Genomic DNA, 23,604 nt, shown 5'->3' on the forward strand with positions numbered 1-23,604 from the left:
GGAGAGGGCGGGGAGGATTTGGGAGTTGGTGATTTATCGGATATAAAAGGAAGGGATGAGAACACCGCAGAATATAAGAACAAATGAGTGTGTGTTTCTTTCTCTTGCCTGTTACCTGAAATAGGGTGCTCCACTGGGTGAGCACAGGACCGGGAGCCAGGACTCCTGAGTACTAGCCCCCAGTTTTGCCACTGACTTGCTGTGAAGCCAGCAGAGCTATGTTTTCAAACGTGGCTACTCATTTTGAGCGCTCAGGTTTTTGGGGCACTCCGCTTGAGACACCCGGGGCCTAATTTTTAGAAGCTGCCCAGCTGCCCTACCACCAGTTAAAGTCAAGGGGAGCTGAGGTTGCTTTGAAAATCAGTCCCAATGTGCCTCAAGTTGGGCACCTGAAAACAGGGGCATCCAAAATGTAAACGTGTTTGAAAAAGTAAGCCTACCCTTTCTGGGCCTCGGTTTCCCTATCTGAGCTGGCCCCGGAATCCAGAGGATGCAAAAGTGGCTTCAAGTCACCTTCCCTCTCCCTCTTGCCTTCTAACCTAGGTTGCACTTCCTGAAGCACAGCTCAGCATGGGCAGTGAGTGACAGACAAACACACTGAACAGCCATGATAACCACACACACGCACGCATGCACACAGAGCCAACCATGAAACATCCCCCTCAATGGGTCATGCACCAGACAATGAGAAAACAGACACACATACACCAAACAATGAAGCATACCAAACAATCCGTTAACACAGACAGACACCAAACAAAGAGAGACGCAAAACAATGGGAGAACACACACACTAGACAATGGCAGAACACAGACATACCAAACAATGAGACTCGCATAATGCACCGAGCAATCTCAGAACACACCAACACTCCAGACATGAGAGAGAGAGAGAGAGAGAGAAAGACACGCACAAACACACAAACCCCTAACGTTGGGAGAACATGCAGGCTAAGCGATGAGAGAGACACACACTGAGGCCATTGTTGTATTTTTATGTGTTCTGTGCGATAGTCTCATGAGTTGCACATCTCATTAATGGGAGACCTGCAATACACTGGCATCCCCCTTGTCTCCTAGTGCGTGTGCACACGCGCGCGCACACACACACACACACAGGGAAAGACAATGTCATGCTCACTGCTCCCTCTCTCCACGCCCTGGTATTTGCCCCTGGAGGTGGAGAACAGGTTGAGCGAGTCTGACTGAACCTGGGAGCCGAAATGCCAGGTGCAGCTACTCCTCCACCCTCCCTCCCCTGGCCTCTGCCTAGCGGAGAACGAGACTGCTGAGGCCGTAGGGGAGGAGGAATAGCCAGCTCTTAGTTATCACCAGGTTACTCCTTGCTCTGGTATGTTACTGCTTCTGCGGGGAGGAGATTCTTCAGGGAAAAGAAGGAATGAAATCACCCAGGGCCCAATCCGGTGAGGTGCTGAACCTTCCTCAACCTCCGCTGAACTCGGACACAAGGTGCTCAGTAGCTCCTAGAGTTAGGCCTGTGTCATTGTAATCTCTGAGAGCTGGAGCACTCTGAGCAATGGATTGTCTCACAGATATGGTGTGCTTAGAAATAGATATGTCCCTAATAACAGGGCATGGTACTTATGGTAGCGTCTTCCAACCAAGGATCTGTAACTGCTCTGCTAACGTTAATTAATGAAGACTTACAACCCCACTGTGTGTCAGAGAAATATTTATGGTGGGGAAACTGAGGCACGTAGCAGCTAAGACTTATGTTTTCTGAGGGGCCCAGCACTCTCAGTTGCGCCCAGATTTTCAGACGAGTTCAACTCCTATTTAGGCACCTGAATAAATTGCCAGATTTTCAGAAGAGCTTAGTACTTTGTGTCCTGGGCTCTGTTGCCAATCTGGCCCAAGGTCACATAGCAAACCATTGACAGAGCTTTCAATAACATCCTAAAGTTCTTGCTCCAACTTCCCTGCTGTAACCACTAGACAACATGGCCTAACTCTAAGATCGCCTCCCCGTAGCCCTCTCCGTCGCCACTGTGACCAAACCTGCTCTCTTTGCCGTTAAATTTTTGCGATAATCATTTGGAGGGAAAACATGGCCTGAGTTGTTTTAACTGTGTAAAATTTCCCGTGTAACAATCATTGGCTTGGGTTGGTTCCCCAAACGTTGCATTAAGGAGAAGTTGATCTTTAGCGGTTTGGTTAATATCATGGAATTTTAATGTAGTTAGTTGAGTTCTTTTAATAATGTGAACTTGTTAAGTGCTTTGCATAGTTATACTCCTGAGTAACATTTATCAAACAGAAAGCCCAATTAATCAAATATGGAAGCTTTTATAATTCAGAGTATTTTGTATTCTTTCTCCTCTCTCTCTCTCCTATGAACCCTCCTCTGCATTTCTTCCTCCTCCCTCTCTTTCCCATTCAGTCTCTCCACATTCCTCCACCATTCTGATCTCCCTCACTGTATATCGGCTTTGCGCCATTTAAGTCAATGGAGCAATTCAAGTCAATGGAGCTATGCTAATTTACATCAGCTGAGGGTCCGGTCCATAGTTGTTGGCCTTCCAGAGACCAAATGTGGGACGTGCAGGTTGTCAGGTAAAGAGCTAATGTATTTTCTAAGAGTGATTGGGGAGGAAATGGGTTTATCTCTGTTGGTACTGTGGTCACACCCAAAGACCCTAATTTGGGATTCGAGCCCCTTTGCACTCGGGGCTGGCCATCCACTTCCGGTGGGAAAGTGCCTGGGGCAAAAGCAGAATCCTCACTCCACGTTGACTGTATTGCCCTCCAGCAGGCATGAGTCAACCGTAATAAATGGTGGACAGGCTTCAATTTGTGTTTATAGATACTCGGCAGTTGGGGGGGGGGGGGCAACTGCATGGACCCACAAGATGGGTTTGCCTGAGGTTTGCGAAGGTGGTAGGATGGGAGCTTGCTAAGCTTTAGTCTGAAATGGATCCAAGTCGGTCTGTATCCGACATCACTGTGAATTTACTGTGTGACAAGAGGAAATACTTTAGTGCTGCACCACTGTGACTGTTAATATGATGCCTTCCCCTTTAAATATCCGTTTCTTGTAAAGAGACGCGATCAAATTTAAGAATTATGGGACCAACCCTGTGAGGAGGTGCATCTCGTTTAAACCACCGAGGGTACTCAACACCACACAGGGAGGGCACACTGTCTTAAAGGTTTGGGCCACTAGAAGTTAATGGGTTTTTTGTAATTGACTGGTGATAGCAGGATGAGGCCCTATATCTCTGTAGATATATAGATCTATACATACACACTCACACATATGACTCCTCAGATTATTAAAAGTCAGGGAGAAATACAAAAACTAAAATTTCTTTTTACCATGTCACTCAGCATTTTACCACGAGTCTCATGGTGTATGGTAAGTTTGTTAAAGCCCCAGCTCCTGGAGTCATGTGAATACAGCAGAATCTCAGCTTTCAATTAAAAAAACAACCCCAAACAGTAGGTTTCTAGTCCTTGCGATCATGGAAGAAAGCAAAAACACAAACTGTAAAGCCCTCAAAACTAGAAGGCAAATAAAAAGAACCCAACATTTTACTTTTTCAAATCTCATGATTTTTAAGCCTCCACTAGCAAAACTATCCAAGGCTAACAACAAATGTCAGCAGACTCTGTGCTGAATACAGAGCACAGCTTCTACACCAGCACTGAGCAGGGACTGTCCTTGGCTGGGCTTGCCATTAAATCTCACTAAGATGCAAAGGGTTTTACTGTTCTCTCCACAGACAAACAGTGTAACTCTGTGTCAGTCATTGCTGTCAATGGAGCTGTGCCAAACTGCATTAGCTGAGGATCAGTTGCACCCATTGCCACAAAAGTAATGTTCATGGAGACCAGGGAACGGGGAATGATCCCACCGGCTGATTTTGAGGAGCCCCTGATCAGCCTGGTCATGACTGATTAGCAATACAATACAATACAATATTTTGTAAATCAGATGCCCAGTGCATCCCTAGCAGCCATCTAGGAAGAGGAGCAACACTTACACACCTGTCTGGATATTAACCATTACTCTGATAGTCCCTGCTCCAGCTATGTTCCCAGGTTGGAGTATGTATGATTGCTGGTTGCCTTTTCCAGAATTTCTAACAAAGCATTGGGCCAGATGCTCAGTCAATGGCGCTATGCCAGTTTAAACTAGCTGAGTTACTGACCTGTTTGTTAATATAACAAAATCTTCGAATCTTTAAGTATATTAGGAGCAGGAAGCCTGTGAAAGAATCAGGGGGTCCACTGGATCACCAAAGGAATAAAGAGCAGCAGTTAAGGATGATAAGGACATTGCTGAGATGCTAAATGATTTCTCTGTGTAAATCCTCACTGCTAAGGATGTTGAAGAAGTACTTACCCCGGCCCTGCTTTTCCCTGGTAATAACGGTGAGGTACAATAAGAGACTGAGGTGTCAGAAGAAGAATCTGCTGCAGCAAATTGATCATTTAAACTGCAGTAAGTTGCCAGGCTGAGATGGTCCATCCAAGAATTCTCAAGGATCTTAAGTATGAAGGAGCTGAGCTGCTAACAGAATACGCAGTCTCTCATTTAAAAAGTCACTGTTCCAGAGGGTTGGAGGGTAGCAAATGCTGAACCTGTATTTAAAAAAGGCTCAAGGGTGATCCGGACCAGTAAGCCATATATCTGTCCCTGGCAAATTGGTAATGAAGCAGCAATTAAAAAACGGAACACCTAAAACTGAGCACCTATGTATGATAGTGTCGAACCAGCACCGTTTCTGCAAAGGAAAATTGTGTCTTCTTATCTCTTAGAATTCTTTGGAAATGTCCATAAAGTAGTGGATAAAGGAGAACTAGTTGAACTAATGTATTTAGACTTCCAAAAGGCCTTCGACAACGTTCTACACAAGAGGCTCCTCAAGAAGTTAAGTAGGTCTGGAGTGAGAGTCAAAGTATTCTCATGGAGCAAAACTTTGCTAGGATATAGCAATCAAAAAGTAGGATTAAATGATCAATTTTCATAATGGAAAAGGGGTACTGATGGCGTCTCGAGGATCCATATTAGGTTCCATGTTGTTAATATATTGAACTGCAAAGTAGGGTGAGCAGAGAGAGCAAAATTTGCAGATGCGAGGAAGTTATTTAGGTAGGTCAGGACCAGAGAGGAGTGTGAGGAACTTCAGAGAGACCTAAAGAAGCTAAGTAAGTGGGCAACACAGTGGCAAAGGAAATTCAAAGTTGATAAATGCAAAGTAATGCACATTGGAGGGAAAATTTTAAACGACTCCTACACCTTAGAGAGTTCTAAATTAACTGAATCGACCCAGGAAAGGGACCTGGGTATCGCTGTAGACAGCTCCGTGGAGACCTCTGCTCAACGAGCAGCTGCGGTCAGAAAAGCTAACATAAGGAAAGGAATGGTGAATAACACATAGACTATTGTAATGCCTCTCTATAAATCAGTGGTGCAGCCTCCTCTAGGAGACTGCATGCTGCACTGGGCACCCCACCACAGAAAGGATATTGCAGAATTAATGTGGGTTCAGGGAAGGGCTATGAGAATGACTAGAGGCCTGGAAAAGCTCTCCTCTGAAGAGAAATTGAAAAGATTGGGATCGGTACCTTAGAAAGGAGACAAATAAGAGGGGAGATAATCAAAAAATGAATGGTCTAAAGAAGGTAAGTCAGGAGCTTCTGTTCAGCCCGTCTCATAACACCAGAATAAAGGGACATTCAATAAGAACGTAAGAACAGTCATACTGGGTCAGACCAATGTCCATCTAGCCCAGTATCCTGTCTTCTGACAGTGCCAGGTGCTTCAGAAGGAAAGAACAGAACAGCACAATTATCAAGTGAACCATCATCCCCTGTCATCCAGTCCCAGCTTCTGGCAGTCAGAGGTTTAGGGACACCCAGAGCATGGCATTGCATCTCTGACCATCTTGGCTAATAGCCATTGATGGACCTATCCTCCATGAATTTATCTAATTCTTTTTTGAACTCAGTTATACTTTTTGGCCTTCACCACATTCCTTGGCAACTGTGAGTTGTATGACAAAAAATTTCCTTCTGCTTGTTTTCAGCCTGCTGCCTATTGATTTAATTGGGTGGTCCCTGGTTTTTTTGTTATGTGAAGAGGTAAATAACACTTCCCTATTCATCTTCTCCACACCAGTCATGATTTTATAGATCTCTATCATATACCCCCTTAGTCATCTCTTTTCTAAGCTGAACAGTGCCAGACTTTTTAATTTCTCCTCATATGGAAGCTGTTCCATACCCCTAATCATTTTTGTTGCCCTTTTGTATACAGTTTCCAGTTCTAATATATCTTTGTAGAGATGTGGCACCAGAACTGCCCGCAGAATTTGAGGTGTGGGAGTACCATGGATTTATATAGCAGCGTGATATTTTCTGTGTTACTCTCTATCCTTTTCCGAATGGTTCTGAACATTCTGGCAGCTTTTTTGGCTGCTGCTGCACATTCAACAGTTGTTTTTAGAGAACTAGCTGCGATGACCCCAAGATTGCTTTCTTGAGTGGTAACAGCTAATTTAAACCCCATAATTTTGTATGTAGAGTTGGGATTATGTTTCCAATGTGCATTACTTTGCACTTATCAACGTATAATTTCATCTGCCATTTTGTTGCTCAGTCACCCAGTTTAGCGAGATCCCTTTGTAGCTCTTCACAGTCAGCTTTGAAATTAAAAGATGGCAAATTCAAAAGCAATACAAGGAAATACTTTTTCACACAACACATAATTAGAGTGTGGAACTCCCTGCCGCAAGAGGTTGCTGAGACCAAGGACTTAAGATTTAAAAAATGTTTGGACATAATTAATGATAACTAATTTTGTGGAAGGGATATTAAACCTTATGTGTCAGAGCTGTAGCCAGTCTCTGACTGTTAGATACCAGGATGAGACCTAACATGAGGAAAGATTATCCCATGCCTGCTACTGCAGGGTTCTCCCACCATCCTCCGAAACGTTATCTGGTGCTGGCCACTGTCAGAGACAGGTTACTGAGCTAGATGGACTTTGGATATGATCCTGTCTGGCAATCTGTATGTTCCTCTGTCAGTGAGGCTTTGGGTTTTTTTTGGCAGATTTTGTTCCTGCATGAAGATGATATGGCTCAGAAAGAAAATACCAGATTTATTATTTTGCAAATTTGCTGCAGGCTTTTATTAAATCACAAGTGGCAGAACCATGAGTCAGGTCATGGCTAGGGAGTAGAAATATAACAAAAAGCCAGTGGGTTTTTTCACTTGATGAAGGCCCTTTTTCAGCCAAAATGTCAACACTTTTTGCTGTGCTGCCTATGGTTATGTAAGAGAAAGTTAAGTAATGTCTGCATGAGTCTGAACAAGTTGATCTTTCAAGAGGAGGGGTCTGTGTGCTCAGGAATTCAAATAAAACATACATTTTCAGTTACCTTTTGTTGATGGCAAGGATGGCCTTGCGGTTAAGGGACTGGCTGGGGACTCAAAGGCTGGGTTTGGCTCTCCTAAAAGCTTCTTAGGTGAGGTGGGGCAAGCAACTTAGGCTGGGATTTTCCGGAAAGCGTGAGAGAGTTTCAGTGTGAATTGGGCATATTACTACCTTAGTCTCCGAAAATCCCAGCATTCCTCTCTTTGTGCCTAAGTTTCCCATATGCATAATAAGTCTGAGTTGTCTGTTTGGATTGTAAGCTCTGTGGGGCAGGGACTCTTTCTTGCTTTGTTTGTATAGCACCTACCACAATGGAGCCTCTAGGTGCTACTGTGAAAAAAATAACAACAAAGACCAAATTATAAAATCAGTTAATTGTTGTTTATTTAGGTTAACTTGTGCTGGCCTTTCTCTGATTCTTCTAACATATTTAATAACTGTTGGGATGCAATTGTGATGTTTCCAGCCTTAAAAGTAATTCATTTATTTAGAGGGCTGGATAAGCCTTAAGTGACGGAGCCAGATACCGTTGCTGGCTTTAAACAAGGGCGGAGTGACGTTATGACATTTGAATATATTCTAGCTAAACAAGCTAAGGTAACGGGCAATCAGCTCTCCCGGTTCAGGGCACAAGCTGATGGCTTACAGGGGTCAGGTGGTAATGCTGTGTCGTCCCCCCCCCCCCCCCAGCATGTGCAGCATTAGAGAATTAGTAGTCGTCCAAGGGAAGAGTGAGTGCCTCGTTTGAGACATCATGAGATGGGCCATGATGATACTTGATAATCTGATCCATTATGGCAAATCCTGTGTTCCTAGTAAGATGACTGGCAAATATCAAAACATGCAGATAGTTCAGAGGCCTAAGCCTGAGATTGTCATTCGGTGTTTCCCAAGGTCAAACTCCCATTGACTTTGGAGTTTGGCCTGAGTACGTTCTGAGAGACAAATTCCGTTCCCATTTCCCAGTGTAACATCTGGAGTAACTCCGATCAGGATGATCATTCTGTATTTGTATTACTGTAGGACCACTGGGCCAGGCACTGTACAAACCAGAAATATACTGGAGCCTCTGAGAGCAGAGTGTATGAGGAAGCCAAACAAGAGAAACCATTCTTTTCCTTTTCATTCCTGGGAACTATTTTTCCTGGCGTAGTGATATGTAGACCATTTCTATTTCAGAGCAGGGACTGTCTTCCTATCTGTCTGTCCAGAACCCAGCACTTTGGGGCCACTGGATGTTACTGCAGTTTAGATATGAAATAATCATCTGCAGACTACTAACATTTTGGATCAAATTATTTTTATTTCTGTTAATATTAATCTACAATATATTGATGGAATTCCAGGTTTGAAAGCACTGCTGAAGACCATCCATCTCCCCACCATCCCATGCTGAAGGCTAACACACTCCCTGTGTCAGGACCTCACAGGTCAATATTTCTACTCATGGGGCCAGATTTTCAAAAGCTCTAAGCTCCCATTTACGCAAAGAAGGGCCAGACTTTCAAAACTGTTCAGCACCCAATGCTCACAAGGCGTGCCATGCTCTTTGGAGAATCTGGCCCCCAGATGTGTGTGCTAGGACTTTGTCAAAATTCCAGCCATATTGAACCATTCCTTTAGGGCCTAACATCTTGTTACATTTTAATGAAATGGAATCTTGGCCTCTCGGAGGCTCCTGTTACTTGGAATGTCTCATTGTCAGATTCCCAGAATCTCTCCTTCCCCTGAAACTGGGAGCGTAACCCCCTGGGGTCGTGCTTTGCTCCTGTCTGCATCTCTTTCAGTGCCTTGTGTCCTCCAGGGCTGGGTCTGCCTCTTCTACTTCTGTGTAACATGCGTGTGACTGAGTGTGGGGTGTGGCTCTCTAGGGCCTGACCTGCAGAGGGGATAGGAAACCCACTGCTAATGCTAGATAAAGGCCAGCTTGGGAGCTGAAGGAGCAGGATTCTTGTGCTGTCTCTTCTTGTGGCTGTGATTTATATAACAACGATGTCTATTGCCTGCAGCACATCTGGACATACGGCTGCTGATGCCTTGGGGGTGACCTCCAGTCTCCCACATGGGGGGGTTACAGGGAAAGGAGAGGGATGGGTCGGTGGCTCTCCATATTGCCACAACATTAGGTGAAGCAGCAGCTTCTCCTTTGACCCCCCATCACACTTTGATTTCAAGCAGATTGGTGGAGATCTCCTCCACTTAGATCCCCAAAACATCTCTCCCCCATCCCTTTCACCGCCTGCGTTGTTCTTTTCCCTGTTAAGGTTCATTTCTTTCCAGCGCCCTATCAACACCCTCTCCTTCTTCTTCTTGCCTGCAACCTTATCGCCTTCCCACACCGCTCTGCGTCGGACACTGGAAGGAGGTGGGTGTGCTTGGGGTTGAGGAAAGCACAGCTGGGAACCAGAGACCAGAGAGGTGGCTGCAAAGCTCATCCCCAGTTGATGTGCCCAGCACAATAAGCCATTTGGCCTTGTCCCAGTTCTCTGGGTTCAGCTGGTGAGTGGGGGGCGTGGGTGCTTATCCTTTGATGTTTGCCTCATTGTCTCCTTAGCTCCTTTGGAGTGGGGATGAGCAGCCTTTCTCTCCTTTAACATCAAAGGGCTGGTTGCCTTGAGTGAGATCCGGTTGCTGGAAGAGGGAGGTGATGTGATCTGTGAGGGGAGACAAGTTTCAGCAGATTCCCTTTCATCCCGCGATGCTTTGACGTGTCAAATACCTCTGGAGGCCCTGGCAAGTTCAAGCACATTGGCCACTAAGCTTAGCAGTGATAGCCCTGTGGTACATGCTCCGACATTGCCTGCTAGTGACTCTAAGGGTGTCCAGAAAAGCAGAGATGGGGCTATCGTTGTGCAAGTATTTTGGTATGGCACAGTGCTGGCTCTCATGACTGGCCCCTTGCACCATCCCAGAGGCAGAGATGGGCCTGCTCAGAATCCTGCATCCAAACATTCCTTGACTCTGCGGGTGGTCAGATCCGTACTTGGCCCTGGACTCTACCTCTACACAGATTGGATCAAAGGCCGGTATCCAGGTAGCCCTGGGCTTTGGGGAGGTTCAGCTCCACCTCCTTACTACATGACTCAGGCGCATCTGGACTCACACCAATCAGCAGCACCTTACGTAGCCAGTGACTAAGGCTGCATTCACATTGCCTCCCCTTAGGAGTGCTGTAATGGTCCCCCAATGAAACCTGTTGCAGAGGGATGTCACAGCGGTTCCATTAAAGCAAGAGCACTGAGCCTCATTCCTCACATTCAAAGATGCTCCAGAGACAGAGGCTAGAATGCTGATTCCTACTACTAAGTACAGTCATCACCCCTGGTATTGCACGAAGAAAGCAGAGATCTCATCGTCACCCAATCGGTACTGCCACAGGAACCCCATTGGGAAAGATCAGGCTTGGGAAGGGGTAACAGAGCGGTATGGAAGAACCCATGCACCAAATCTGTCTCCAGCCAGGGTGGCACTCCCTCAATTTTCTATGCATCAAATTCACCCCAATTTATCAAAGTTAAGGTTTGTGGATTTCCTGACCCAACAGGAGGTGGCTGCTTAGTTGGGGGATTGGATTGATTGGGGGGATGGAGGAAATAGAGAGCCTTCCAGTAGTTAAAATCTAATCCAGGTTTGCTGTGGCCAAAATGTCCTGTATCTCTTGATATCTCTTCAGGTGTCCATGAGAACAAGCTGGGGACCTCAGTCCAGTTCTTAGCAGACAGGTCTCTACATAATAAAAGCCACCATAGCAGTTGAGACTGGTAAGCTCATTGCTGGCAGTCACAGCAGAGGCTCTGGCTAGGCTGGACCATAAGGAGTCACCTGCTCACTCTTGCCTAGAAGAAGACCCTTGAGAACACATGCCCTGTGCATTTGCAGTAAGCTCAACCTAAGCTCTCTTGGTTTCTGTAGCTGGATGGGAATATTGCCACAGCTTCCAGCTGTTTGTCGTCTGTGTGTGTGTGTGTGTGTGTGTATTTGGAAGGGGGATTGCTGGATTAAATACAGAAGTGAATAGGGCACATTCTTTTTGGGTAATTTATATGGAGATTAAAATCACTTTATTTTACTCTGCTCCTACATTGTCACTTTGCCACATGCTACAAAGTACTGACCAAGCAAAACTGCATCACAGAAGCTGTAGGGGGTGAGCTCAGGTTTGGGCTGTTGGGGATTGAGGGTGACTGGACATTTCTGCTACAAGTACCATCAGTGAAACAGTTAATAGGGCTGACATTTAATCTGTCATCATTAGGTTTCAGAAGCCACAGCCCAGTTTGACAATGGAGCAGGTCATACCTGTCTCAGAACTATTGCTTCAAGCTGTCTTCAAACTCAGGCAGACGTATTGGTCCATGCTCAGGTCACATTGGAAAGGTTTTCTTTGTAACTAGGAAGGCTAGAAGCTTTTTCTTTTTTTTTTAATGAAAGATTTGATTCTGGAGTCATAGGGGTGGATTCTGCAGTTAATTTTGTAGTCAGCATATACAGCCCTCTGTAGGTAAGGTAAGGCGTGCAGGTGTCAGGGGAAGGTAGTACTGTCTTCGCTTGCATAGCACTGGTTATGGCACCTGTTTCTGGCAATTCACCTAGAGATATGATGGCTGCCAACTTCCCCACGGTTGTGTGTATTCCGGAAGATTTAGCTGGATGGCAAATGTTGGGATATGTGCGCTGATGGGAATCTGTGTGTAATTCAAGGGGACAGATGAAGAGAAAGAGGTCCCTTGGTCCCAGTTAAGGAATGGAGACCAAGGGAAATATGGAAACATGATTTTATTTTTAATTTTAAAGCATGTTCTGTTGAGCTAATAATAATCAAAAGGAAGATCAAGGGGGGAATCTGCAAGATAGATTTACTGTCAGTTCAATTAACATCCCCCCCCCCAAATCCACAGTAAAGCAGCATTAAGGGTCTAACTTAAAACCATAGAGCCCAAGGAAATTGAGAATTAAGGAGGTCACTCCATCTGTAAGCTCCCCACTCTTCCTGGGGATCCAAGGACTCTCCAGGCCGTGGGGTTCCTACTGACCCAACCAAGACAGTAGGGGTGGAGCAGCAGCTCTCTTAAAGCTCTTTGCATAAAATTTCCTGGTGTTTGATTTTTAAAAATCTTCCACCAAGAATGGAAAAATGCTTTTAAGCATGGATGGGGTGGATCTGTCCAACTGCTGGGCAGGCAGAATGAGGCAGAAGCTCTCAGGGTCCATCTACGCTGCAATAAAAATCCCACCACACCAAGTCACAGAGCATGGACTTGGACTCATGGGGCTCAGGCTGTGGGGCTAAAAATAGCAATGTTGACATTTGGGCTCAGACTGGAACCTGGGCTCTTAGATCCCTCCCTGTTCCCAGAGTCTCAGAGCCCAGGCTCCTGACTGACCCCAAATGTCTACACTGCAATTTTATACCCCCCGCAGCCCGAGCCCCACATGCTTGAGTCAGCTGACCCGAGGCAGCCATGGCCATGCCATGGATCTTTGATTGCAGTGTAGACATACCCTAATTCAGGGGTAGTCAATAGGCGGACTGTGGGCCCAATCCGGACTGCCAGATGCTTTTGAACAGACTGCGAAATCTTTTTATTTACTTATTATTATCATTTTTAAATTATTTTCTCTGGAATCTGGACCTTGACTATACCTTGGCCAAGAAATTTGGACTTTGACAGAAAATAATTAACTACCCCTGCCTAAGTGTTGGTCTGACTCTGTTCCCATTGAAGTCAACGGGAATTTACCCTTAGGGCCAGTCGAAATATTTTTGTCAAAATAATGTTTTTAAGCAAAATGATGTGGGTTTTGGTTTTCTAGCACTGGGAGAGATTTCCTGCACACCGTTTTCACACCGTTTTCCTCCTTTGGCTTTTCGTTGAAAAGATCCAAACATTTACTTGGGGAAATTTGCGAGGGGGGGGGAAGGGAGGGAGGGAGTTTTGAAATCTCCTGCAAACTAACTGGCCTTTTTCAGCCAGCTCTTTTTACCATTGACACCAGTGAGACAACAGGTAGGCCAGGGCAGAGCACTTTGGAAAACCCCACCTTTACTCCACAGGATCCCAGCAGCAGAGCATGAAGTGTCCAGGGTATTAAGATAACTGAGTGTTGCCAAGATGCACCATGCCGATTCTGCTCCTGTGACCCATGACACACTCCGTGGCCCTGATGCGTGGCCAATCAGCAACATGAACCATTTCCATGTAGTGTGCAACATCTGGTGAGGAGGAGCATGCTGGGAAGCAGGTACTAGGAGTGCCCTCCTCTGGGACTGTATCTTTCATGTCTAAGGGTGCAGCTGCAAACTGAGTCTAAGTGGTTCGGGGTGGGGTGTGGGGGGGTTCCTCACAACAAAAGAGAGATTGTCTGGGAGGATCAGTGAAGAAATTGCAGCACTCCCACCCAGTGGGGGTGTGGTGTAGGGGCTAGATGGTAGCATAGTCCACCAGGCAGACCACGGGACTAGGAGTTAACAGACCTAGATTCTGTTCTTGGCTCTGCCTCTGCCCTTGGGCAAGTCTCTTTTCTACCGATATTTACCCTCCGTTGTAAAGTGAGTTGAGAACTATGGAGCCAAATACTATTATTGGACAGTTTTATTCTCTGCTCTGTCACTGACCCACAATATGTACTTGGGCAGACGACCTGCCTGATTACATCCCTGAACTCCAGCTTCCCCGTCAGGTGAAATGCCATTATTAATATTGACCTACATCATAGGGATGTTGTGACAATTAATTCATGGCTGGCAAATGCTGGGTGCCTGTTAGACCAAAGGCACTGTACAAATGCAAAGCGTTCTCATTATAATAGTGGGAGTCCTGCCTCTGCGTGGGCTTTGGGATCAAGCCCCATAAATAATTTTCTTTGAATGCAGGCCTAACATGGTCGGTGATGTTAATAATGAATAGCGCTGGGCCGGGGCCATGAGTGGGATCTAGAGCTGAGGGGCCAGGTCGCGTGTGCTTCATTTCAAGGTATTCTGGGGTTCGTCCCTTTGCATCCGTGTGATCAGTTTGTGATCTTTTTCAATTGGCTTTGAAACCAGGGATCACAGGGGGGAGGTTTTCAAAAGCACAGTTGGGAGCAGTGCCCAGGTCCCACTGCTCTTTGCATCCGTACAAGTCCCCCCCTGTCTTTATGAACAATGCTGGCCTGCACTGCCAAAGATGAACAAGGCCCCATCCTCAGCAACTCTGGAAAAGGGGGCTCTAGTAATTTGATGGGAGCTGCACACTTCTCCTCCCCTGAGGAGATATGTGGACCACCCCTGACAACCTTAATCCTGCCTCAGTGCAGGAGGCTGGACTACATGACCTCTTAGGGCCCTTCCAGCCCTACCTTCTATGGGTGCGCTCAGTGAGCCAAAGACCCTGCAGTGCGCCAGGCCCCTGAGCAGGGGTTGGAAGGAACGGGAGATCCTTGGACTTTCTCGTCCCCTTCTCTTGTGCCCCTGGCTTGTAGGCGTCTTTTTCCGTCTCAATTGTTATATCAAGTCCATAATAATGATTCTGCCTTACAGTGCCTCTCATCCCAATATACTTCCCAATTAGCACTTTAAAATTTCCCAGTAGAAAGGGAGCATCAGTGGAATTCGACCCACGGGGTAGGAAATACCCTGCACAAGTGGAATTTTAAAGGGCCAGGAAGTTATCCACATGCAGTGCCGCTAAAATGCAGCCACCTCTGGGGAGGAGGTCAGCAGCCAGCCGGCGTGGTGGTGAAGGTGGTGGAAGGAGCTATTGTTGCTTATGGCAAAGCCTTTCTCTTGCAGACAAATCACAGGTCCTCAGCATCTAAGGGTCACCCCAAACACGTCCCCCACACAAAATGAAGTCCATGGATTGCATGCCTGAGGATGATGAAGGGACCTTGCTGTGATTGGAACTTGGGTTTACAGTGAATCTGGGTGTTTAGTGCACTAAGCCACCCCCTCTAGTTAACATGGTTCTTTGCAATAGTTCACAACATTGCTGGGAGCGGCAGGAGCAGAGAGCAAACCAACTGAGCCAGGCAATAAAGAGACCTTTGGACTGGGAATTCTGCTGAATGGGGGCTGGGAATCCACCTCCACCCCAAATTCTCACTGAGATCAGGCTGGCGTTAGAACATAAATGGGAGACCAGAGTTTCCACCCTATCCCCTTTCTGTCCTCCCCCAGAGGTAGGACAGGAGATCAGACAGGTGAGGGATAGCAGTGCTCAGAGGCCTGGCCTGAACTCCCTGCTCTTCCCGCTCTGTCCAACAAGGTACTGAGTGGGGCAGGCAAGGGGTGCCCAGTGGGTCTTCAGCTGCCCTGGAGCTCTGGCTCTCTGCAGCGTTGCCTGCGAGCTGCCTGTAGCCCAGCCGGCGTTCACATCACATTTTCCCATGAAGCCCTCTGAAAGGAGCTTGGCTCCCGTCCAGCCATTAGAAATGGAAATGCACCGTCTCCCGGAAAGAGCTGGCCAGCCGGGCTTTTATGTCTGTCTCTCCCCGCACCATCAGGGGACTCGCTCCAGTGTTCGACAGCAGGTCTTCCAGTGATGCAGAAACCCAGCCCAGTGGGCTCCTCCACCCCATCCTTCTAGCCCATCTGTTCCAGTGGCCACTCCCAGATCCATCCCATTCAGGAGACCTGGAGTCTGCATTCGTCTCCCCAGTGACTGATTGGCTCGGAGGTAGCCACAACCCCAAGGCTGCTGCTCAGCCTGCAGTCTCCTGAGTCACCCGGCCTAGCAATGGGGCAGCCTCTCCGCCGCCTGGCCAGTGACCAAGCCCTGCCTTGCTTCATGTGCAGATGGTTTCGCTGTCCAGGGGAATGAGGAGGAAGACTAGAACCAGTCCATGTGTGAGAAGACTGGGGTGGTAGGGTGGGAAAATGTGGGTGTGGAGTGATTTTATACCACTGAGGATTCCTGTCCTTCACCTGTCTCCTCCCACTGTGACAAAGAAAGGTGGAAAGTGACCTGGGATGAGGGAACCTTGTGGTATTCAAGGCTTGGTGAACCTCAAGCTGGTTAGAGTGTCTACTTCTCAGGAGAGGGAGAATTTGTTCTGTGTTTGTGCAATGCCTAGCACAGTGGAGCCCTGAGCTGCGACTGGGGCTCGTAGGTGCTCCCACAATGTAAATAATTAATCATCTTGCACCTTCCCCATCCTTGTAATTTAAGCTCGAGATGGAGCCGAGCAGCAGGGGGAGACTTGGACTGGGATCCCGACTCTCCTGAGGCTAGGAGTACTCAGTTTACATTCCCATTGAGGCCACTCTAGAGAGAGGCCCGGCATTCGGATCAGGATCCCAACTTCCCCAGGTCTCAGCGGTGGCTGGATCTAGTGCTCTGGGTTTGGTCCTACTGGAAACTCGTTGCTTTTCAAGGGGGGGGTTCCGTTTTTAGAAAACCTACATTTGTTGTAGGTCAAGGGCAGCGGTGATCCCAGGCAGGAACGACTGGACAAGTTCCCCCGAGTTGGAGTGGGGCAAAGGGGCTGTCTTGTATGAACTATGTAGGTGGAAAGTCTGTTTCCAGTGGACTTAATCTCTGCTCTTCTCCTTGCTTCCCAAATCTCTGTGTCTGTTTTTCCACGTGGCTCACAATCTGCCATTTCTCACGCTGTCATTGACATTGGCACCTTCTCTCTGTCCCCTTCTCCACTCCCTCATTTCTCTCTGTAGCGGAAGGGGAACTGAATGGCGCTGGAGTTTGAGACAGAGCTACCGTGTGGGAGTGGATTCAAAATTGGGCAGAACAAATCCTCCTCTCCCTGAAAGTAGTCTAGGGATTGCAGCGGCACCGGGGCATTCTTAGCTCAAGGGAGCAGGTGGCTTTTGGAGCGGGTAGGCAGCATTCATCCAAACTTGGGTATTCTGCTTACCTCTGTGCCCCCCACAGCAGAGCTCAGCAGAAGGTAGCCAGGCAAGGGCAGGCTCCTGGGGGGACAGACCCTGCTGTCCTGTTTGGGTGTTGGGCACAGTCCTTGCACATGCAGCTCAACAAGGAGAGGTTGCCAGTGAGACACCAGCTCCCCCAGCTTCCTTTGCTGGCAGAGGAGCAAGGCAGAGAGGAGGCTGGAGTGTTTGCACAGTGCACCCCCTTGCTGAATGCACCAGAGAGGGGTGCAAAGCACAGTCCCTGGCTAACACATTGGGGAGGGGAGGGAGAATCCTCCCCCCCCCCATCCCACCCCCCGCCAGGGGTCCAAAGCTCAGCAGCTCTTCAGGAGTCAGGTTGCCTTAAGCTTAGGAGCAGGATTCCTGCTTTCCTCTGCGGATTTCGGGCCGGGCTGGCCAGTCCCTTTGACCTCCAGTGCTGCTGTGCAAATGCAGCCTGCAGAGCTGATTGCTATGAGCGTGCTAGTTCTCAGCCCCTCAGCCGCATAAGCCTAGCATGGCTCCCTGCCAGAGCCAGCAGCCTCCGGCTGGAGGGAGACAGGCTGGGAGATGTTGCCTCTGGGATCCGGTGGGACTGGCTACACCGTGACTGACCCGGGCGGGAGATGTAAATGGGGGGGTTTAAATCCCCAGCCCTGTTCCTTCAGCACCCCGGGCAGGGTGAGCGAAGAGTGCATGGGATAAAGCGACGAAGGAGGGGTGGAGGTGCTGAGATGCGGTGGTGGTGGTGATGATGGGGGAGACCCAGCTCTCCAGAGTAGCTCCTGTTTGCAGAGTGCTTTGAGATCCTCTGACTAAAGGCGCTGGAGATTGGCCCTGGGGATTTGCTTAGTGCTGTCCTGTAAACGAAGGGATGGGGTGGGGGGGAGCAGACAGGAGAGAGAGAGAGGCTGGGAACTGGACCCATTCTCCCCGCTGCCCTGTGTCCCAAGGTTCATTCGTGACTCAGTTTCCAGCACTGTTGCAACCCTGGCAGGATTCCTCCACACACACATTTATTTAACTTTTAAAGCCCCTCCTCTTCCCTTGCAGGGGACGTGGAGGTAGAGGGGACAAGAGAGGGGCTAGCCTGGTATTATCACCGGCAGCACTGGGGGTGGGTGAGGCACTTCCCAACCCATTAGCAAGAAGGTGCGAAGTTTAGCCCAGCTTCAATGTAGGGGGGAAAAACCCAAGGCTCATCAAAGGAAAGCCAACACTGCCCCCATGTGCCAGTGCAGGGGTACTGCAGGAGCCAGCGGAGGCTACCTGCGCTCTGGTGGTTCCGTGGCGGGGGTCGGGGTTCTGCTGGAAGTGGCAGTGTCAGGGGGTCCGTCTGAGGGCCCAGCTGTGCAGCTGCTGTCCGGTGGGAAGAGGCAGACCGGCTAACGGGGCTATGCAGTGGTGCTGGGTAGGGCATTAGCCTGTCACCTCTTGGGAGCTCTGCATTCAAATTCTGCCGCTGGTCGCCCTCCTGTTAGTTGGATGGCCTGGTCTCAGGCCCCGTTTGCCTATGTCACTAAAGCACCAGACAGTTCTCCGGATGCTGGAGGGAGTCCAGGGCCGGCAGCAGCAGCAGGGAATGCTGCAGGTCGTGACTGAGGGGCCTTGGCAAAGCTAGTAATCCTCGGTGAAAGGAACGTTGCCGCTGTGACTGGCCTGCAGAGATCCCGCAGAGGAACGGTGTGTCTGGGAGCCCAGGACAGGCGCGGCATGGGGCTGCAGCAGAGCCGGAGCGGGAGGAATTGGCAGAGCTGCAGGGTGGGGGAGTCTAGCTGCTGCTGCGGCTGCGTTAGTCCTTCACTTTGTTATTCCTCTTACCCAGCCCCACCTCACTGTGTGTCCCTGCGATGTCTGGCCAGGAAGGGCCCTTTGGCTCCATGCACTGCAGGGGTAAATGGGTGCAACTGCACCCACGTCGGGGAGAGTCCCCTTTCCATGTCAGTGGGGAACCAGGCTCATTATAGACACTTACGACTCTACTGGGGAGAGCTCTGGACGTGGGCACTTTACTGCCCCCCCCCCACACACACACATTTGCAGGCCTAGTTGGAAGACTCACAAGCCCACCCTCTTTGACTCCCCAGTGCCCAGCAGGTGCCGTTCTGGACTCCCCCTGCAGAGAAAGTCAGGCCCCGTGCCCCTGAATTCGGGACAGAGCTGGCGGGGGTGGCGCTACCGCATGGGTATTAGTGGTAGGAGTCTAGAGATGCCTGTGACTGATAACACCGGGTGCCAGGCCCATGTGTGCTCGGTGCAGTGCAGTCCATGCCAGTCCCCTCATCAGCATGCCAAAGGCAGTGGCCACATCCCCGCTCCCGGTATTCCAAGTGCCGTGCCACCTGCCCTCCTCCCTGTTTGCCTGGTGCAGCAGGGCAGGCCGAGCCCCATGCCCCCGCAGGCTAGGTGCAATGCTTGCATGTCAGCACCCCTATGACCCCATGCACAACAGCCAAATGTCAGCTCCTTGAATACCAGTTGCAGCAGCCATATGCCACCCTCCCTTTCATGAGCAGTAGCCCATGCCAGGCCTCCATATACCAGCCCTAGAATCAAATGACAGCAGCTCTTTTATGATAGATGTGGCAGCTCCATGCCCTCCTCTCGTATGCCAGTTGCAGCAGCTACATGCCAGGCTCTTGAATGCCAGACACAGGGATTGCACAGCAGCACCTCCTTCCTGACAGGTGTGGCAGCGATCCGCCAGTCCTGTTGGTGTGCCAATGCGCAGTTGACCCCCATGCTGCTTGGACGTACTGATGAGCCCCGGAGAAAGGGCACTAGCCATGGGCAGTCAGTCCAGAAACATGGTAGCCTCAAATCCCCATAGAGTTTAGATGACACAGTGAATGTTAATGAAACAGCATCTGACTGTATGGTTTATTTGTAAGGCTCAGCCTTCGTAAATGCAGAGGGTGCGCACAGTCCACTCAGATGCACATGTATACACACCCACTCTCTCTCTCCATGCAAGTGTGTGTGTGTGTACACTCTCACTTATATGCATGGACACACACACACACCTTCCTGATGCATGTACACACACTTGATTTATACATTCACACACACCTTCCTGATGCATGTACACACACTTGATTTATACATTCACCCAGATGTATACCAGGATGTAGACAGAGAGATTCAGGTGTGTGCGCGCGTGCCCGCACACACACACACTCTCTCTCTCTCTCTCCTATGCAGACCGAGGTAAAGAGACACATACACACACACACTCTCTCCTAAGCAGACAGAGGTAAAGACACACACACACACTCTCTCTGTCTCCCCCCCCCAAGCAGACAGAGGTAAAGACACACGCACACTCTCCTAAGCAGACAGAAGTAAAGAGCAGTAGTGGAATCTCTCTGGGTTGTGTTACTCCCCTTGGGTGTGTTTTATCGGTCTCTTTCTAAGCGTCTCACAGTGTCCGTGCCATCCCTCTGGCAAGGGCTGCTCTGCCTGGTGAGCGATTGTTCCTTCCAGTGGGCTGTCTCCAGCCCGGCCCTTTGGTTCCAGGACTGGGTGTTGTGATGTTTCTGTTGCTAGGAAGGCGGTTGTTAGCGGACGGCTGCGGAGTCCTGTCCTGTGCCTGGGCAGGGCTCTGAAGAACTTTCCTAGGCGCTGCCCTTCACCCAGCCCCATGCCCCTTGCCTGCACAGCTGCCTGCCACTCAGGTTGCCTGGTAACTGGAGTCAGCAGTGGAGTTGGAGGCTTAGGCATGGTTGTGTTGGGTGGCTGTGCGGAGCCTGTGCTCTGGAGCCCTGCGGGGTTTGGTTCCCTCCTGTGTCTGCAGAGAAGGGAAGTTGAAAGGTACCAGGACCCACGTACCTCGGGGCTCAGCCCCACCCTGTCACAGCAACCGACTTCTGGCTCTGGCAGATGCAAGGCTGTGCTTCCCCACTGGACCTCGGCAGTGCAGGGCCTGCTCCTGCTCCCTCCAAAGTCTGGGGGTATCTTGCCATTGAGTTTGGTGGTTTTAGCCCAGGGTGTCCTCCCTCTGCCTCATCTCCACAAGAAGAGCTGAAAGGGCTGTTGCTAGGGTTGGAGGGCCTGGTGTCCTGTTTTCAACCAGGAAGTCCGGTTGAAAAGGGGACCTGACGATGTCCAGTCAGGTCTACTGACTGGACACCCAAAGTCTGGTTACTGCGGGTGGGGGAGGAAGGGAGGCACCAGGTCATCACCAGCGGCAGCCCCTACCTGTTTCTGATCACACTCGCATCAGTGTAAACCAAGAATAACTCCACCCTTAAACGCAGGGTAAGATCAGAATCAGGCAGAGCTGCTGTCCCAGGTCTCCATCAGTATCACCCTGCTGCGCTGCCCGTGCTCCGCCAAATCTGGTCGGTCAGACGCACATCCAGGAAGCTTTTCATGCTCCCCAGTGTCACAGTTTCATCCTCTTGGTCTTACACCCCCTCATGGCATCCTAAGCAACCCTCCTCCCCCCACCCCACATGTATGTTTTCACCCTACAGACATTTGCAGGCACTTACCAGACCCCAGGGCAGCCGAGGTTTAGCCAAGCTCTGCATGTTTAATTCTTTGGATCTTTTCTGCACCAGTTTGCCCTGCTCGTCTCTGAAGTTCCTCCAGTTCAGCTGGATCTTAGGTGGCCAGATCTGAGCAGAGCATGCCAGGGGCAACCTTACTCCAGCTCGATAAAGAGACTAACTCCTCCATGCACCATCAGGAGATACCTTGGTGTTAGCAGCCCAGAATGATATTGGCTTTGATTGCGTTGCTGCATCACACTGCAAGTTGTTATCTGTATTGTAGTGGTGCCTATGTGCCCCAGTCCTGGACCCATTGCACGAGGTGCTGTACAAACATAGAACGAAAAGAAAATCCCTGCCCCAGTGAGCTTATAATTAGGCTTGGCAGGGTCAGATTTTGATTGGTAAATGTCGGTAAACGTCGATTTTACCGCATACACACAAACCAACGAAAAAATATATCCATCAATGAAACCGAAATTTACAAATAGGGAAAGTAAGAAAAATGCAGCTTGAGAACTTATAGAAGTTTGATTTAAGGATATTTACTTTGTCTATTTTGACATGTGCCATTGACAATTTGTGTTTTAACCGTTATAGAGCTTCAACTTTGTACAGCTCCGTGTCTACCATCATTACATAATTATTGTCTGACCCTCCCCTTGTCCGACCCCCATAATTTTCCCGCAACTGTGAAAATGTAAAGCGATAAAATCAGAAAAAATGCTTAATTTTGCGCAACTGTGAAAATTTAAAACAATTAAAAATGCTTAAAAATAAATGTTGATATCATCTGCCAAAATTATAAAAAAGTAACTATCAAATTCTGCCAAGCCCACTTAAAATCTTACAAGAGGTAATAGATGGAGACAGACACCCCGACGGGGAGCACAGGGAAATACTCGTTGGACATGATGGGCAGTGATTCCAGCATGCCAGGTGCCTTTCTGTTGTCAAGTTTTTTGTAGGTATCCTGGCAAAGGAAAGTTGTAAGGGGGGATTTGCAGGATAGAGAGGTGGCTTTGCAGATCTTTATAGGGAGCTCCTCCCAAGCGTGAGGGGCAGCTTGGGAGAAATCATGCCGGTGCTTGTTTGACAAGGTAATAAGTGGGTGACAGAGGCTGGTCAGTGGCCGATCAGCAGGAGTTGACATCTTGACAGCGTATGACATTCATACCTAGTTCATTGTCCAGTATGACCCTAATGTTGCTGTCACTGTTACTGCTCTGCAAGGGTCTCCTTCCTATTAAATAGCAGTGATTTTAGCTTCTATTGTCCAGTCTAGCTCTGCCCATATTTCTAACCTCTCTAGCTCCCTTTTTTTTGTGTGTGTGTTGTGGGAAAGGGTAAATAACACTTTTTCCCCACACCAGTTATGATTTTATAGCCCTTGATCATATCACCCCTTAATCGTCTCTTTTCTAAGGTAAACAGCCATAATCTTTTTAGTCTCTCCTTGTATAGAAGCCATTCCATATCCTTGGTCACCTTTGTTACCCTTCTCTGAACCTTTTCCTGTTCCACTATATCCTTTCTGATATGGGACAACCAGATCTGGACACTGTATTCAAGATGTGGGTGCACCATTGATTTATATAGTGGCATTATGATGTTTTCTGTCTTATTTTCTATCCTAACAGTTTCTAACATACCATTAACCTTTTTGACTGCTGCTGTGCATTCAGTGGGAAGTTTTCAGAGAACTATACACGGTGACTCCAAGATCTCTTTCTTGGGTGGTAATAGCTAATTTAGAGCCCATCATTATATATGTATAGTTGGGATGATTTTTCCAATGTGCATTACTTTGCACTTATCTATGTTGAATTTTGTCTGCCATTTTGTTGCCCAGTCCTCAC

The 23,604-nt window shown here is 48.6% G+C and overlaps 1 protein-coding gene across 1 annotated transcript in view; it reads left to right on the forward strand.

The window, feature by feature from the left end:
- Positions 1-23,604, forward strand: part of NTMT1 (N-terminal Xaa-Pro-Lys N-methyltransferase 1) — a 123,908-nt gene that overhangs the window by 87,052 nt on the left and 13,252 nt on the right. The window lies entirely within an intron of this gene.

This window comes from Natator depressus, chromosome 16 (assembly GCF_965152275.1).
Source record: "Natator depressus isolate rNatDep1 chromosome 16, rNatDep2.hap1, whole genome shotgun sequence".
NCBI classification, from domain to species: domain Eukaryota; kingdom Metazoa; phylum Chordata; order Testudines; family Cheloniidae; genus Natator; species Natator depressus.